The following is a 17,967-nucleotide window of genomic DNA, read 5'->3' as shown; positions in this document are numbered from 1 at the left end:
GTCATGGCTCAGTGATAATGAACCTGACCAGTGTCCATGAGGATGCAGGTTTGATCCCTGTCCCTACTCAGTGGGTTAAGGACCTGGCATTGCTGTGAGCTGCAGTGTAGGTCACAGATGCAGCTAGGATCTGGCATTGCTGTGGCTGTGGCATAGGGTGGCAGCTGCAGCTTTGATTCGATCATAGCCTGGAAACTTCCATATCCTGCAGGTGCAGTCCTAAAAAGCCTATATACACACACACACACACACAGATATGTAGTGTGTGTGATGTAGTGTGTGTGTGTGTGTGTGTGTGTGTGTATGGCACAAATATGTACGTATGTATCTATCTATGGCACAAATGAACCTATCTGCAACATAGGAAACAGATGAATCTATCTATCTCACAGACATAGAGAAGAGACTTGTGGTTGCCAAGGGAGAGGAGGGAGGGACTGGGATGGAGTGGGAGTTTGGGATTGATAAATACAGACTAGTACATTTAGAATGGATAAGCAATGAGGTCCTGCTGTACAGCACAGGGAACTATATCCAATCTCTTGAGATAGAACATGATGGAAGATAATATAAGAAAGGGAGTGTATATATATATATATGTATGACTGGGTTACTTTGCTGTATAGCAGAAATTGGCACAACATTGTAAACCAACTATGCTTTAATATAATAAAAAATTCAAATGAAAAAAGGATAAATAAGTCCTAGGGCTCTAATGTAAGCATGGTGACTACAGTTAACAATACTGTACTGCATATTTGAAAGTGACTCAGAGAGCTTTTGTTTTTGTTTTTTTTTCTTTTTAAGACACTTTGCTGCATATGGAGTCCCCAGGCCAGGGATTAGATCTGAGCCACAGCTGTGACTTACACTGCAGCTGTGACAATGTTGAATCCTTTAACCCACTGTGCCAGGCTGGGGATCGAACTTACATCCAGGTGTTCAGAGATGCCACTGATCCCATTGTACCACAGCAGAAACAAGAGAGGAGTTTTTAGAAGGCTTCGTTACAAGGAAAAAAAAAAAAAGACTAAGGTGCAGCATAGAATTAAACACAACTCTGTTCTTCATATGCCAGGAGGGAGGATACAGCGGGCAGCAGCTGGGGACATGATCTGGCCTTGGAAATGGACTGCATGATGAGTTCAAGGCACCCCTAATAAAGGCCAGGACCCAAAGCAGGACTCTTTTTTTTTTTTCTTTTCTAGGGCCATTTCTCATGGCATATGGAGGTTCCCAGGCTAGGGGTCTAATCGGAGCTGTAGCCACCGGCCTACTCCAGAGCCACAGCAACGTGGGATCTGAGCAGCATCTGCGACCTACACCATAGGCCATGGCAACGCCGGATCCTTAACCCACTGAGCAAGGCCAGGGACCGAACTTGCAGCCTCATGGTTCTTAGTCGGATTCGTTAACCACTGAGCCACGATGAGAACTCCAAGCAGGGCTCACTTTGGACTTGACTCCACATCCTTCATGGCATCTGCCCCAGCCACAGCCCTCCCTGGGAGGCAGGTGCCATGCCCCCTCCTATGGATGAAGAAGCCGAGCCAGTGGATTATCCAGGGGCTGAAATGGGCGCTACTCTCCATTCAGTGCTCCGTCTCCTGCAGCACAGGGGAATGGGGGGTGACAGACAGCGTTCAGGGAAGAAAGCTCACAGGCTTTGCCTTCCTTTCTGTATTCCTGGTGCACTTGTTTTCTGCCCTGAGCAGACCTTCCCCAGGGAAAGGCTCTCTGGACACCCTTTGACTTTGACCCTCTGCCGGGCCCAGTTCCAGGTGATGTGAAGCGGAAATGTCAGCTGTAGAAGGGAGCCCGGGGATGTTCCCTTGCCTTCGACCCCAGGGTGGGGAACTCAGTGCCACCAGCTGTCTCTGAAAGCGTTCTGATGGCCAGATCTCAGCGGCCCCTTGCCGAGAGTGGCTGCCAACTCTGAGATTGCCCTTTGTGGGTCATGGACGCTGCAGCAATCTTGGAAATGTCCACGGCGGGGCTAAAGTAAAGTCATTTCTAATTCCCTGGGGACCCGAGGTTGGAGCTGTGTGTGATGGGATCTGAGGCCAAGAAGATTCTCTTGGCAAACACAGAAAGCCCATGTGCAAATATTTAGAGAGCAGAGGCTGGGAGTACCCGTCGTGGCGCAGTGGTTAACGAATCTGACTAGGAACCATGAGGTTGAGGGTTCGATTCCTGGCCTTGTTGCTCAGTGGGTTAAGGATCTGGCATTGCTGTGAGCTGTGGTGTAGGTTGCAGACATGGCTCGGATCCCGTGTTGCTGTGGCTCTGGCGTAGGCCGGTGGCAACAGCTCCGATTAGACCCCTAGCCTGGAAATATCCATATGCCACAGAAGCGGCCCTAGAAAAGGCAAAAAGACAAAAAAAAAAAAAAAAAAAGAGAGAGAGAGAGAGAGTAGAGGGTGCTGGCCTGGTCTTGAGGATGGAACTGACTCATAGCCGTGGCTTTGGTCTGTGGAGGTGGCTCTGGGCTCAGCTCTGATGATACCTAGGCGAGAAGGCTGTGCCCAGACCCTTGATTTCTCCATCTGGGGAAACAGTTGGCCTGTGGAGAGGCTGCTGGGTGACCAGTGGTCACTGGGAGTCACTGAGGAGGGGACTGACAGAGGGGTGGGGTAGAGGGGGAAAACAGCCTGGCTTTGGAGTCAGATGACCTGCCCAGCTTGGGGGGCATGATACTGGCCCCTCTTATCCTGGAGGAGGCTGGGCCCTGGGCTGTGAACCTTACAAGATGGGTCCTGCCTGCAGTTTCCCTGCATATAGCCTTTCCCAAACTGGTGTCCATGGAACACCATCCTGCAGGGGGTTAACAGGCTTGCCTGGGAAAGGGAATTCCACAGTCATGTAAGTTTGAGAAAAGCTGGGCTACACCCTGTGAAATAGGCTTCTTTCCTGCGAGATTTGCCTGAGCCATCTTTCTGCTCATGGTTCTCCAGGAGGGCAATATTTCCAGCCTTGCTGGTCTCAGGCCCCCTCATCACAGGGTCCCGTTGAATCTTGGCAAAGCAAATACGGCAGCAGGCTGTGTGGACCATCTATAAACCAGGCGTCTTCCTGGGCTGGAGGGAGACCCAAGTCTGGCTCTGGGTCCTTAGGGAGCAGGAGAAACAGCCTGGGGAAGGGTCAGGGGCTGGGTGGATGGGAGACAAGGACAAACATGGGGTGGGTCCAGCACCAGGCTGGACCAAGGCAGGACAAGGTCAAGGCTGAGTTTCCCAGCTGATGACAAGCTGGTTTTGAGCAGGATGGGGCTGCTCTAGGAAGCCGGGCCATCTGGAAGAGCAGAGCCCCAGATGGGGTGGAGCCTTGGCCTCAGTGCCAGGGGGGTCTTAGCCCATCAAGGCAGCCCTCATCTTCCCCAACCATCTCCGCTGCTCCAGCTGCTTCTCTCCCTGCATCTCCCACCGGAGGGGGGCAGGAAAGAACAACACCAGGCAGCCCTGGCAGTGAAGGCGGGGCTCAGGCTTTGCCTGGATTCCCCTCTCTGAGCCTCAGCTTTCAAGGAACGGGTGATCCCAAGGGTCAGACGCCACAGTACTGTGCCCGGAGGCTCTCGGTTCCTGCCGGCCCCCTTCCCTGCCTGATCAAAGCCGTGGAATTCACCAGAGGGTTTTCAACGCCTTCTGCCCTCCACGAAGCCTCACAGCTGTTTACAAGCCTGGGTTCTGCTCTAAATCACTCCTCCCTGGTGCAGATCAGCTGAGCTCCAGGATGCTTCTGGACGTGTGGAAGCCAGCAAGGCCCTGGGCTTCACGTGAATCACTGGCCAGGAGGACAGAGCCCCTGTGCTGGCCCCTGGCCTTGCTCAGGGACCTGCACAGCCCAGAGGCTCAGTCTCCTCATCTGTAAAGTGGAGGTCGTGCCCTTCTCCCAAATGACAAGTTCATCATGGGTTCATGGGTCCCAGATCAGCCTCCTTCCTCTCTTCTCCTAGAGCTACTCCAAGATGTGAGGCTTTACGGGCAAGTGGATACTGGGTGGAGTCCACACTGGCCCTGGGGTGGCAGCACTGGGAGGGGACCTTTGTGTGGCCTTTCGAGTGGGTGGTGGGACACTGGGCTGTGCCACTGTTCACGTCTCTTACCTTCATGGGGTTGCTCCCTCCCTCTCTGGTTGGTATCTCCTAAGCAGTGGAGTATGCCGACTCCACCGCTGCCGCTTCTCAATGTCCAGCAGGGGACAAGCCTCGGAGGGATCTTAAAGTGAAGAAGCTGCGTGGACCGTTTTCTCTACCGGGTCTGCTCCTCCCTGTTAACTGGGACTCAGGCATCCCAGCTGGCGGGAGTATCCAGGGAACCGAACTAAGTCATATCCTGGCCATGTTTCCATGGAGACAGGAGTAAATGCTCAGACTGGCCGGGGCTGGGGGACTGTCCCGCTTTCTGGTTGTAATTAACGCTGATGGCTCCTGTCGGGGAATGGAGCCCTCAAAATGCACCAGGACGGGGCCCCTGGATGAGGGGGCTTACCAGGATTATCAGTCCAGGGCCCAGTAATTATGGCCCAGATGTTGACAATTCATCAAATTACAAGGCTTTTGGGGCCCCCGGGGCCCAGCCTGGGACGTGCACATTCCTGCGTGAAGGCTCCCTCATTAGGGCTGTCCACTCAGCAAGGGGGTCGGTGGGCAGCCCCTTCGGTCAGGTCGGCACCACGTGGTTCTGATTTCTCAGGCCAGGCTATTCACACACACACGGGTCACAGTGAGACTGGCCACGCTTAGCAATTTCCCAGACTCGAATGCCACCCTCGGGTAAGGGATGAAGGAGCCCAGCTTCTTATGTCCAGCCTGGCTGCAGATCGGGCCTGAGGAGTTCACACAGTTCCTCCTGGGGGACCCCGTCCCCCAGGCTCTGCAGTCACCTATCGCACCCAACTCATAGCAAGCCGTGGAGGGTTTAGCTGGGTCAGAGCATCAGCAGGGAAGGGCAGGGCCAGGGCAGGGCTAGCCTGGAGCCAGGGTTGGTTTGGTCCATGCAGTTCAAAAAACAACAGCAAATTGACAGACTAATGTAAATCAACTATAACAGAAAAAATGAAAACGTTAAGAAAAACACAAAAACACAGCAGCAACGACCACCAACACATTCAGTTGGCACACTTAACAGCTATGACGTTTGACGTAAACATGTGGCGTAGGGATTTTCTTGAAAAGTTGAAGATCTTGCACACCTGAGTTCACACACCTGGCGATACCTGCTAGGTCAAGTGCTCCTTTAGCTGGGCCGTGCCCCAGGGCCACAGGCCCCACTCTACCCTACAGCCTCACGCCTGGGCCGCCGGCCCGCCGAGGGGACCTGCCAGCTCTGCAGGGGCATCAGGGTTGATAACCCTTGGTGCAGAAAGTCTCCAGGTCCCTTTCAGCTCTATGATTCTGGGAGGCCAGAAAGCCAGCTGGCTTCCATTTTGGGGAGAAAGCACGCTTGGTGAATATCCTGTGTGCGCTGGAAGCAATTATGTGTATGTCCAGCCATTACACATCATGGCTAGAAGAGGTAGTGCTATGCCTTTGAACCAATCCCCAAATACCTGCTTAAATGACACATTTGCCTGTTACACGATTACCCTGTCAGGTATCAGGAAAACTTGTTCCTGGGTGGGGAGAAGGGGAGTAACAGGCCTGACTCCCATAGGGTGTGAGAGGTTGGAAAGAGCTGGGTCAGTGAGTTGGGCTTGTCTGCCCAGAGCTGCCTGGTGTCTCCAGCTCAGGCACATGGGGCTGGTCTAATGGAAGCCATGGGAACAGCAGACAGGCTGGGTCACCCATTTCGGTGGCAGCCTCCGCGAGGGTGAGGATCTAGCAGGATGGACCTGAAGGGTGATGGTCCCGGTGTGGCTGGAATGCCATGATGGAGGCAGTCAAAAGGGAGGTGGCCCACCTGGGACAGGGTGACTTGGACAGTGGGACTGAGACATAGCATTACTGGGACACCAGGGACACCAGGGACAGAGTGACTGAAATCCCTGGTGCCCCGGGCCACACTCCTGATCTTCCCTCTTGTCCTCAGCCTTAGTCTCTGGGGCCACATCCCAGCTTCCTCCTTCTCACTCATGTTTGAATTTCCAGCCCCCCTGCCACCCTGGGCTTTGGGATGGCCCCTCTGTGGTTTTCATGGTTTCCTGGTAATGGATTGGTTGGAATCCTTAAGGATCCAAAGCCTACCTCTAAAGTTTGTATTTCCAGCCTTTCATGAAATGGTGGAAGCTGTGGTTGTGGCTGACCTGCTTGGGCTGAGCTGCGGTGCCCCCTTAGATGGGGCGTGTGCCGCCCCTGCCCTGAGTGCAGCCCCAGCCCAGTTGTTCCCCACACTCTACCACACCCAGCCAGTGCCCCCATCTCCTCACCTGGCTTGTGAGGCATCAGTGAGCTTGGGAGCCTGCAATTCTAGCTCTGAACCAAATCACGTCCACGTTCAGTCCCCCTACCACCCCTGCCTAGGACTCTCTCCTGGACCAGGCTCCACCAGCCTCCCTGCCTCCCTTCTGTCCCCACACGCCCATCCTTCCTATGACACCAAGTATGGTGCCGGGGGGGTGGGGGGCTCATCCTGATCACCTTGTCTTTACCCTGCACACCATGGAGGGAGCTGCTTAACTTCCTGGAGCCTGTTTCCTCCTCTTTCCTGGAAAGTGGGTGTGGTGTAGACTGAGTGGCTTCTCACAGGTGACAGTGCCTGGTCTGGAGCTTGGTGCTAGAGGGTTGCAGTGTGACTGTGATGAGCTGGGCAAGTTCTGGGGCAGGAATCCAGGAAGTGGGGTGGAGCTAAAAGACACACACCTTTGCCTTCTCACCTGGATGCTGAGCCCAGCCCCATCATGTAGGCATCATTATCACTCCGACTCCACAGACAAAGAAACTGGAGCTTGGACAGGCCAAGCATGGCCAGCTTTGGCTGGGACCCAAGTCTGAATCTCATGCCTAAACCCTGCATGTGTCCCGCCTCACCACCCTCCTCTGGCTTTGGCAGCAGCTGGCACAGCCTCAGCCCTGCCCTCAGAGCAGAGCTGCAGGACCCCTTGGCCTGACATTCAAGGACCCCTCTTCTGCCTCCATGGGCCTCCTTCCAGACTCATGGGTCACCTCTGAGAAGAGCTCCTCAACTCCCCCTCAGCCCAGAGCTTCTCCCCTCCCCACAGTGACTGTCCCCCAGGCGCCAGTGCCCACCAGAGGCCTGGCTCTGAGGGCTGTCTGTGGATCTTTTTTTTTTGTTGTTTCTTGGTAAAGGTTCTTTTTCCAGCTAAAGGTTTGTTCATTTTTGTTTATGTTATCAATGAATCAAGTCTTAGTTTTTTTTTGTTTTTTTGTTTTTTTTTGTCTTTTTAGGGCCGTACCCGTGACATATGGAAGTTCCCAGGCCAGCAGTCCAATCAGAGCTGTAGCTGCCGGCCTGCACCACAGTCATAGCAACATGGGATCCAAGCTGCGTCCGTGACCTACACCACAGCTCATGGCAATGCCGGATCCTTAACCCAATGAACAAGGCCAGGGATGGAACCTGCATCCTCATGGATGCTAGTCAGGTTTGTTAACCTCTGAGCCAGGACGGGAACTCCAGTCTGTGGATCTGTGAAGTGCCCCCTTCCCTGGCCCCCCCAAGCTGGGCTTGCGCTATCCTGTCCCCCTGAGTTTGGGTCTGAGAACCCTTGAAGGGAGGACCCATAGGTGGAAGGACCCACCCTTATATGGAAGAGGACCCACAGGGGCCAAATCTCCCTAGACGCCCTTCCTAAAAGGTGAGTACACAGCTCTAGCTTACACACCTCCAACGACAGGGAACTCACTGCGTCCTGGGCAGCCTGATGTGTTTGCAACGTTTTTGTTTCAGCCTGGCCCTTCACAGGTTGGATGTCACTGCAGTTTGCTCCACCTGGGCCCTGCCTGGGGAGGCAGCCAACTTGCCCAATGAAGCCGGGTGCTCCACGACTGCTGGTTCCCGACCCCTCCTGTTCCCTCCCAGCCTGGCTTGTCTTGGGCCCACCCTCTCTCTGGACATTCCCCTGCAGCTCCCCACTCGTCAGTCCCTACTTGGTCTTCCGACCTCAGCTCACACCTCCTGTTCTTTGAGGGGAGCCCCTGCCCACCCCTGTCCCAGACCAGGTCCAGGTCACAGAAGCTCACAGCAAGCTTTACGTTCCTGGCCCTGAATTTTGATTCTCTCTCCCACTCGGTCCCAGCCTCCATGGGAGTAGGGGCCCTGGATGTATTTCTTGCTAATTGTACCCCAAATACCAGACAGAGTGCCTCATATCTAGTGGGAACACAACCAATATTTGTTGAACGAACCAACTGTTAAGCAAACTCTCCTATGAATGAATGGCCGGTTTCCTCCTGGCTCTGGTGCCTGGCCTGGGGACACCAGAGGGCGCTCTTGATCTGCTGAAGACTGTCAAGGGCAGTCCTGCCCTTGGGCCATGGTCTGGGCACTGGGCACTGGGTACATTGGCCTGAAAGGGGCTCCTTCAGCGTCAAGGGCTTCCCCTTCCGGGGTCAGTGACCGTCATGGTGGCAGGAAGGATGGTCATTCACTGAACCCAGCCTGTGTGCCCAGTGCTAGGGTCCACTACCTGGCTCCCCGCACAGCTGAAGAGGGGCTAGGGATAAGTCTGAGATCACAGAGTCTACGGAGCCCCAAAGCCCACTCTTTTTCCTCCGCCTGGGCAGGACAGGGGGCCAGTCCCAGATTTGGGGGGAAGCTGGGAGGACCAGCTTCAGACCCCAAATAACTGCTTTCCCTCAAGTCTGTTTACTTGGAAGACCTGAGCTTGGCCCAGAGACCTAGTGCAGGGCTGTGGACAAGCTCTTCCGGCAGTGGGGTGAGGTTGCTTTGCTGCCTGGGGACGTGGAAGAGGGACAACCAAGCAGCCTGGGAGGCACCACTCTGCAAAGATGTCACAGGGACACCCGCAGAGGGCAGGACAGACTTCTGCCCTGCCCCCCGTGGACTGTCCCTGCTGAGGGCAATCCCAGGGCTAGACATGGGGAGAAGGCCCCGCTGTGGGAGGTGCAGGTGTGGGTCTGGGGGCTCCCCGGCTGCTGCCAGACGGTGAGAAGGACACCTGGGAGCCGCTGGAGGAGGAGCAGCTCCTGTCCTTTGGCTGCTCTGTGTGTGATGCTCGAAGGATATGGGACATAGCCTGGGCCCAAGGCAAAGGGCCTGGGTCAAGGAGCACCTGTCTGGGCTTTCGAGGGACCCTGGTGAGGAGGGAGGAAAGGCCAATGTGGTGGCCCTTTCCCTCAGGCCTGGCTGTGGCTCCCCAAGGTTCTAATCCAGGGGCCGTTAGCGGGGGCTCGTGAAGTCTGCTCTCATCCCATCCCCTCTCCACCCAGAACCTGGGGAGCGGCGCTGCAGGGGTCAGATGAAATATGTAGGATGTTGAAATCTAAAAACAGATGAATTCAGGATATTACAGATGAATCATTTAACTAATTACATTTTTACAATCAAAGCTGTTTTTGAACTACGAGAGTGCAAAAAAGCATATGAATGTGTGGTGTCCTATGGTCCTTTTTTGTTCACGATTAATTCTAAACAGTCTAACTGAGTTATTCATTTCAAAATTGGTCCCAGGCAGAGGCCCTGCCTCACATCCCACATTTCAGCTCAGAGCTTACGCGGTCCCCTGGGGCCTAGGCGGTTGATGCCCCCAAGACTGATTCTGAGGGTTTTAGCCAGATGCTGCTTGGGGAACTGGGTACCACCAAGTGCTAGGAGTTCTGGTTCTGGTCCCTCACCTGCCAGAGCCAGCCTGCAACTCCCACCAGCTCTCACCTCTCCAGTCTGCCCGCTTTCACTCCATCCTTATGGAGACACTCTTGATTCAGCCGCCTGACATCATTGTAGCTGCCTCCTCCCTGGACCCCCTTTCTCCAGTCTCTGCCCTGCAGCCAGGGAGGCCTTTCCCATATGCACATCTGTCCACATCCCTCTGGGTAGGTGGAGGCCCTTCACTCAGCAGCATCTTCCTGCCTTCCCCTGCCCTCCCTCAGAGTCACTGTCCCCGGGCACATGAGACCACATCTCAACCCTGCCGTTTTCTTTTTTTTGTCTTTTTAGAGCTGGACCCACAGCATATGGAGGGTCCCAGGCTAGGGGTCCAATCAGAGCTGTAGCTGCTGGCCAATACCACAGCCACAGTAACTTGGGATCCGAGCCACGTCTGGGACCTATCCCACAGCTCAAGGCAATGCTGGATCCTTAACCCACTGAGTGAAGTCGGGGATCGAACCTGCATTTTCGTGGATAGTAGTTGGGTTCTTAACCTACCGAGCCACAACAGGAACTCCTCTGCCCTGCTGTTTTCATTGTGCCTGTGTTGTTGCATGGAGCACCTTCCTACCTTTTCCTCCTGCCAAACTCCTACTCATTCCTCAAGAGCCACCCCGATTTTCCCTCTTCTATGAGGCCTCCCCTGATCCCAGGCAGAGTTAGCACCTCCTTTCTCTGTGGGGCCTGAGGCCCTTTCTGGATGCATTACAGCCCTAGCCACTGTAACATAACGATCTCTGTGTGGGAAGGTCTCACTGTCTGGGGTCTAGGGAGTTTTCTGGGGGAAGTCAGGCCCCATGCGCTGGCCACTGTGAGATCTGGAAAAGTGGCACAGCCACTCTAAACTTCAGTTTTTCTTTTCTTTTCTAAGTGGCCACACCTGCAGCATATGAAGTTCTTGGGCTAGAGGTTGAATTGGAGCTGCAGCTGTGGCCTAACAGCAACTCAGGGTTTAGGCCATATCTGTGACCTATGCCATAGCTTGTGGCAATGCCAGATCCTTAACCCACTGAGTGAGGCCATGGATTGAACCCACTTCCTCACCCCCACGTCAGGCCCTTAACCTGCAGAGCCACAACGAGAACTCGAAACTCGAAAGCTTAATTTTTTTTTTTTCTTTTTAGGGATGCACCTGTATCATATGGAAGTTCCCAGGCTAGGGGTTGAATTGGAGCTGCAGCTGCTGGCCTACACCACAGCCACAGCAACGACAGATGCCAGCCACATCTGTGACCTACATCATAGCTCACAGTAACGCCAGATCCTTTAACTCACTGAGTGAGGCCAGGGATTGAATCCACGTCCTCATGGATACTAGGCGGGTTCATTACTGCTGAGCCACGATGGGAACTCCAAAGCTTCAGTTTTTCAATATGCAAAATGGGCAGGAAGCCTCATGTCCAGGGATGGGAAGTACCTGGAAACTGTGAGTGCTGCACAGATCTGATCCATGAGGTTTTCATCCAGGTCAAGCCTCACACTGCAGATGTGGACACAGAAGCCCAGAGGGGCTAAATGACTGCCTCCCCATAGGATGGGAGGGACTTGATACGGCAGTGGTCTCTTGACATGGCCTCCTCGACAAGGATGGGATGTGGCCAGGGAAATGGAATTGGACATTCCATCATGAGGGGGATGCTTACTGTCCTACTTTTTTTTTTTTTTTTTTTTTTGGCTGCGCCTGCGGCATGTGTAAGTCCCCAAGTCAGGGACTGAACTCATACCATAGCAGCAAGCTGAGCCATAGCAGTGACAATGCTGGATCTTTAACCTGCTGAGCCACTAGGGAACTCCCCTAATTTCTAAAATCATTATGATACAGACGTATGAATGAAGAACAGGAGAGAAGGCGGAACAGAGAAATCGACTTAAATTAGACCTGGTTTTCTGTTTTTCCTTTTCTTTTTTTTTTTAGGGCCACACTGAGGCATATGGAGGTACCCAGGCTAGGGGTCTAATTGCAACTACAGCTGCCAGCCTATGCCACAGCCACAGCGATGCCAGATCCAAGCTGCATCTGCCACAGCTCACGGCAACGCTGGATTCCTGACACACCAAGTGAGGCCAGGATCGAACCTGCATCCTGGGTACCATGGATACCAGTCAGGTTCATTTCTGCTATGCCACAACAGAAATGCCTTCTTTTTCTTTTTAAATGGAAAGCGGTAAAGGGTCTTAATTTGATAACATGGGTGGACTGGGGAGGGAGCTGAGGGTCAGATAAAAAAAGTGATGAGGAGCAGAAACAACCTTCACTCTAGATATCTGTTTCTCTGGGTGGTGAGAGGAGGAGGACCGTCCTGCTAATGCACAGGACCTGCTAATTGATAGGGGTGGCTGGTGTGATGGTGAGTCTAAGTCTGGGTGCTAACCCAGGCTCTGCTCTATGGTGGGTCTTGTGTCTCAGCCAAGTCCTATCAGCCCCTGAGCCCAGCTGCCCTCTCTGTCCAGCAGGGCTAAGACCACCTCCTCCCCACCTCCTGGGTGGGAGAGCCGGGCAAGAATGCCCCCAGCAAGGGTTGGACCTGTGCCTTTGTTCCCTGGCTCATTGGAAAGTCTTCTGGAAGATGGGCTTGGACAGTCTTTTTTTTGTTTTTTTTTTTTTGTCTTTTTTTGTCTTTTTGAGGCTGCCCCCAAGGCATATGGAGCTTCCCAGGCTGGGGGTCTAATCGGAGCTGTAGCCACCAGCCTATGCCAGAGTCACCGCAATGCCAGATCCCAGCCGAGTCTGCGACCTACACCACAGCTCACGGCAATGCCAGATCCCCAACCCACTGAGCTCATGGTTCTTAGTTGGATTCGTTTCTGCTCCATCACAACTGAAACTCCTGGACAGTCTTTTTCTGGTTCTCTCAGGGGAACGAATCTCCCAGCCCTTGGCAAAGCAGCCTGTCTCTGGGGACAAGTGGTTTCTGTAAACCCAGAGCCAAGTTCCCTTGGCCTCCTGCCTGGGTCAGCCTCTCCCCGTGGCCTACACGATTCTACTCTAAGTGGCCTGGAGACCCCTCCGGTCTCCCCTTCTACTGTTTCCTGGCACTTGCTTGCTCACTGCAACCACTCTGGTCTCGCACATACCCCGAACACACACGCATGAAGCTTGTTTCTACTGCATAACCTGCACCCTTCTTTCTTTCTCGGCCAGGAGCATTTTTCCCTCCAAGACTTTTCATCATTTAAGTCTCAGCTCAAATGTCATCTCCCTCAAGAGCTTTCCGATTATTTAATCCAAATGGCACCCACCCAGCCAGTCCTCGAATCACGTCCTCTGTCTAGGACATTTCACTGTTTGAAGCTATCTTGTCAGTTTCTTGTTTGGTTCCTTCCTCCCCACTCTGGGGAGTGGCCTTGTCTTCCTTGTTTGGTGCTGGGCCAAAGACCCAGAAAAGCATCTGGTGGAGAGACAAGGACCAATGGTGGTTCCGGAGTGAGCAGGTCCCCCCACCCCAGGGCCTTTGCTGGGTTTCATTATTTCTTTGTGCCACTGGCCCCACAACCCAACACTTTCCTCTTCCATCCAGATACACACAAATCTTGAGCTGTGGAAGATTTACTAAAAACACTTTTTTTCAAGAAATGTTTGAACTGGATTCTGAAAGTGTAAAACAAACCCCAAAGTCACTAAAGCCCAATGCTAAGAGTCAAAAAAAGTCCAAATACCAAGGAAGAGGAAATATGAGGACGTATGAGGTTGTAAATAGGAGATGATGAGACTTTTTTTGTGCAAAAGTCAATGGGTGGGCAAGTTGGAGCCTTGCAGGAGGGATAAGTCTTTTCATCCTAGACAGAAGCCACAGCTTAGAAAGGAAAAAAGAGCTTGTGAAATCTCTAAGAAGGTCACAGTGACCCCTAGTTGTCCCTCCCTCTCTATCCCATGGCAAATTAGCTCTGGGTCCCTCTCCCCCACAGCTCCCCAAGGACCGTGATTGGGTCTGATTCTCTTTGAGCTTCCCTGGTACACAACTAGGATTTGATGAACACAGCTAACCAAGCCTGCTATTTATGAGATGGCAAGATCACTTTACCAACACAAATGCTGATTACCACCCACAAATGTAAGAGTGCTGTGCCCAGGGCTCTTCTTCAGGTCCTACCTTGGACTCACAATGTTCTGAGCCCAAATATCCCCCTGTGCTGCTGATTCCACGATGTCTGCTGTCCTTGGGTCTATTGAATCCAAAAGCTCTCGAACCGTAATGAGTTCCTCTTTTTTTTTTTTCTTTTTTCTTTTTCTTTTTTAGGGCCACAGTCGTGGCATGTGTAAGTTTCCAGGCTAAGGGTTGAAACAGCTGCAGCCTCTGGCCTACACCACAGCCACGCCAGATCTGAGTGGCATCTGCGATCTACACTACAGCTCAAGGCAATGCTGGATCCTCAACCCACTGAGCGAAGCCAGGGATCCAACCTGCATCCTTATGGATCTTAGTCGATTTCCTTATCGCTGAGCCACAATGGGAAAGGACTATTTCATCTTTAAATGCTATACCTGCAATTCCAAGTTTGACCACCAGATGACAGTTAGGATTACACAAATTTTTTCAAAACTCATCTCTTTGGGACTGCACTTCTAATGAAAACGCATCTTAAATTAAAACAAGATACATACATCCATCCATAAATTTTTAACTTATCGTATTGTCATAGATTTAAAAGTATAATATCTATGGTTGGCCAGGACTTGGGGAAACATGTAGCATTCATGTGCTGTTGGTGGAAATGTAAATTAGTATAGCCTCCAGGAGGGCAATTTGGCAGTACACATCAAAAGCCTTCAACATGTGCAAACCCTTTGGGCTAGCAATTCAACTTCTAGACATTTATTCTAAGGAGATAATCATGGAAATAAGCCTAGATTTATTTCCGGGATGTCGACTACAAGGATAAAAAATGGTCAGTATAAAAAATGTAACTAGGAGACTAGTTAAATAAATGATATAGATGATAAAATACTCTGCAGCTATTACATTCTATAAGGATTCTTCTTAATGATGTGGGAAAATCTCATGCTATGTTAAGTGAAAAAAAGTAGGCCACAAAAAAGTATGTCCACTGGAATCCCATTTTTAGAATAACTATAAAAACAAACCAGCACATGAAAAGTCCGGGAAGAACAAACACAAAAATATGGGCAGGACTTATCTGTGGGTGGTAGAATTACGAATGATTGCTTTTCCCTTTTTTGTGCTTTTCTCTATTTTGGGAAGGTTTTATACTAAACATGCTTCTTTTGTCTTCTTTTGGAGAGCTATTCATGAACCCCTTGCAACAGAAAGGACAGGTCAGCCTCTGTACCAGGAGACGGAGGACAAAGTGACTGCAGGCCTTTTTCAGTCCACAACCTGCCCCACAGATATGCTTGGTTGCTATGTGCCTGTCCGCTCACCAGCGCTGTCAGGTCCCCATATAGACCTGGTTTCAGCTGGTCTCCTTAGAGGAGAGGCCGCCCTGGATTAATCCAGAACATGCAGCTGGCACAGTCTCCACCACAACCCTCCTGCTTGACTCTTTTCTGGCTCTTACTTCCCTTTAGGAAGTGACATGTTTTTAGCACAAGGAAAAAAAAAAACTCCTCCCTGAGGCTGGTCTTGAAGTCCACCCAACTATAGGAAAAAAACCACTTTTTCTAAGACTAATCAGCTTGCCCGGGCTGCAGGGCTGGTGAGCACTAAGCGGGGATTCAGTCCTCAGCTGCCCAAATCTGTACACGGATTCGTGCCTGTTGCCCACGAAGCCTGCTGCACCTGCCCCACCCCGCCCCCCGCCTCCTCCATCCCAGGAGCAAAGGCAGGGATGGTGGCAGAAGCAAGAGAGGCTCTGTGGGAGGTGGACTCCTCTGTGGGAGGAGCCCCCTGCCCCTCACCCATGGAAAATGATCCCCACCATCAGCCAGCACCTTCTCTGATGCGCACAGCCAGAGAGAACCCCTGGGTCACTGTGTGCTCAGAGGAGGCAGCAGTGGGGGAAGAGGGAAGGGTCCCCCTCACCCCACCACCACCTATGCCCCTTTGGACACATGCACCTATAGCCAAGAGGGAGCCTGGAGTGGAAACGGTAACTCGGTAATCCCAAGAGTGGTTCTGGCAGAAATCTTCCAATGCTTCTAAGCTAGTGAAGCGTGGAGTTCCCGTTGTGGCTCAGCGGAAATGCATTTGACTAGCATCCATGAGGACACAGGTTTGATCTCTGGTCTCGCTCAGTGGGTTAAGAATCTGGCATTGCTGTGGCTGTGGTGTAGGCTGGCGGCTATAGCTCCGATTCAACCCCTAGCCTGGGAACCTCCATATGCTGTGGGTTCAGTCCTAAAATTAAAAAAAGAAAAAAGAAAAAAGACTAATAAGCTTGTGAAGTGAGAGGGCTTAAGACAAAAGGTTAAAATATTCCAGCAAAAGCCTGTGCATCCCCAAGACTCTGGCTGCCGTGTCTAAGACTCGGGGGGCTGTCTCTTTTCTAATCAGGAAAAGCTGCTGAGGAGGGGGTGGTGCCCTGACCCCCATAGATCATGGCTGGCTTCATATTTTGTTTTTTTTTTTTTTGTTTGTTTTGTTTTTTTTTTCTTTGGCTGTACCCATGGCATGTGGAAGTTCCTGGGCCAGGGATCGAACCTGTGCCACAGTTGTAACCTGAACCATAGCAGTGACAATGTTGGCTCTTTAACCCTCTGGGCCACCAGGGAATTCCCACATTTTATTTTTATTCCACACAGAGTAGGATGTTTTTGGGTTGAGAGGCCAGGCTGCTTGCTGATGGGGACCTTTCCTGGCTGCCCAGGAAACCCCCAACTCTACTCTGAGCATAGCACAGGCCACTCTGGACATGAGGAAAATGCCCCCCAAAGTCTCCACCAAGTCTCGAAGACTGGGTTTGTGATCCATTTTGTATAGCTGTCACCATCTAGATCTTGATGAATCCCAACCCTGACATGTGAGGGAGGCCCTGCATCACCCTATTTCACAGAGTAAGAAACTGAAGCACAGAGGGGGCCAGCACCTTTCCCAAGGACACCCAGCAAAGGAGGCAGCAGCATTGGAATCCAAGCCCAGGCCTCCCTGATGGTTGGGGCTGGACTGCCCTCCACAGCCTCCTGGGAAGGCAGCTCTTGTGGGACTGGGGACACCCATTCCCTGGCCCCCACCTCCATCGCCAGCCCATTCTGACTCCGGACAGAACTGACCACTAGAGAGGCCTCTGAATCCATCACCATTTCCCTCCCTGAATCCTTCTGGCCAAGGCACAGAACATGTCTGTCTCCCAACAGGACAGTCCTGCCATGTTCTCCTTCACCAGGTGCACCCCCTGCGCTTTCTTTATCAGGGCTTCTGGACCCTGCTGTCACCGGCTCTCCTACATGCAGGGCTGGAAAGTGGCACAGACAGAGGCCACCTGGCTTCTGACATGGTGTTCCCTCAATCCAGGCTGGGGACATGGGTGCCAAGTATAAGCTAACTTTGTGGTTTAACTGTAGAAGATCTGAGAGAGAACAGCACCAAAAAGGCCAAATGGGAACCAACCAGTCTCTGGTTCCTGAGTAGTGACAGGACACAGTGGGCTGGGACAAGGGGTCTCTGTCCACTGGGAAGAGGCTGGCAGCCAAACCAGTGGGAGGGCTGCACCCAGGGCTCAGGGCTGACACACTGGCCAGGCCGGGTGGTGCTGCGGGGGACTCAGCACCTCTGTGAGACCCCTTGAAGCCTCTTTATTTTTTATTTTATTATTTTTTTCTTTTTAGGGCTGCACCTGCAGCATATGGAAGTTCCCACGCTAGGAGTCAAATCAGAGCTTAGCTGCTGGCCTACACCACAGCCACAGCAACAAAGGATCCAAGCCATGTCTGTGACCTACACTGCAACTCACGGCAATGCTGGATCCTTAACCCACTGAGCAAGGTCAGAAATCGAACCTGCGGCCTCATGGATCCTAGTTGGGTTCCTCACTGAGGAGCCATAAGAGGAACGCCCTTTGAAGCCCCTTTGCTTTGTCTGCAAGCAGCTGGAGCTGCAGACAGTTCCCCTCCGGGCCAGGGCCCAGCAGATCCCTACATCCTGCCTTGTCATGGAGTTACCACTAATCCCTCCACCAAAGAGAGCACAGCCCTGGAGGGGCAGAGGAGAAGGAGGGGGAGGGGAGAGGCAGACAGTTAAATAAAGGCACAGAGGAAGAACATTGGCTTGAGAGTAAAGGGCAAAGA

General features: G+C 52.4%; 1 protein-coding gene across 3 annotated transcripts in view; it reads right to left on the bottom strand.

Annotated features, from left to right (window-relative positions):
* COL23A1 (collagen type XXIII alpha 1 chain) overlaps positions 1-17,967 on the bottom strand; it is a 375,037-nt gene that overhangs the window by 36,065 nt on the left and 321,005 nt on the right. The gene's annotated exons all lie outside the window — the stretch shown is intronic.

The sequence above is a fragment of the Sus scrofa genome, chromosome 2 (genome assembly GCF_000003025.6).
Source record: "Sus scrofa isolate TJ Tabasco breed Duroc chromosome 2, Sscrofa11.1, whole genome shotgun sequence".
Classification (NCBI taxonomy): Eukaryota; Metazoa; Chordata; class Mammalia; order Artiodactyla; family Suidae; genus Sus; species Sus scrofa.
The sequence above is the reverse complement of the archived record's forward strand: the minus strand, read 5'-3'. Positions and strand labels throughout refer to the sequence as shown.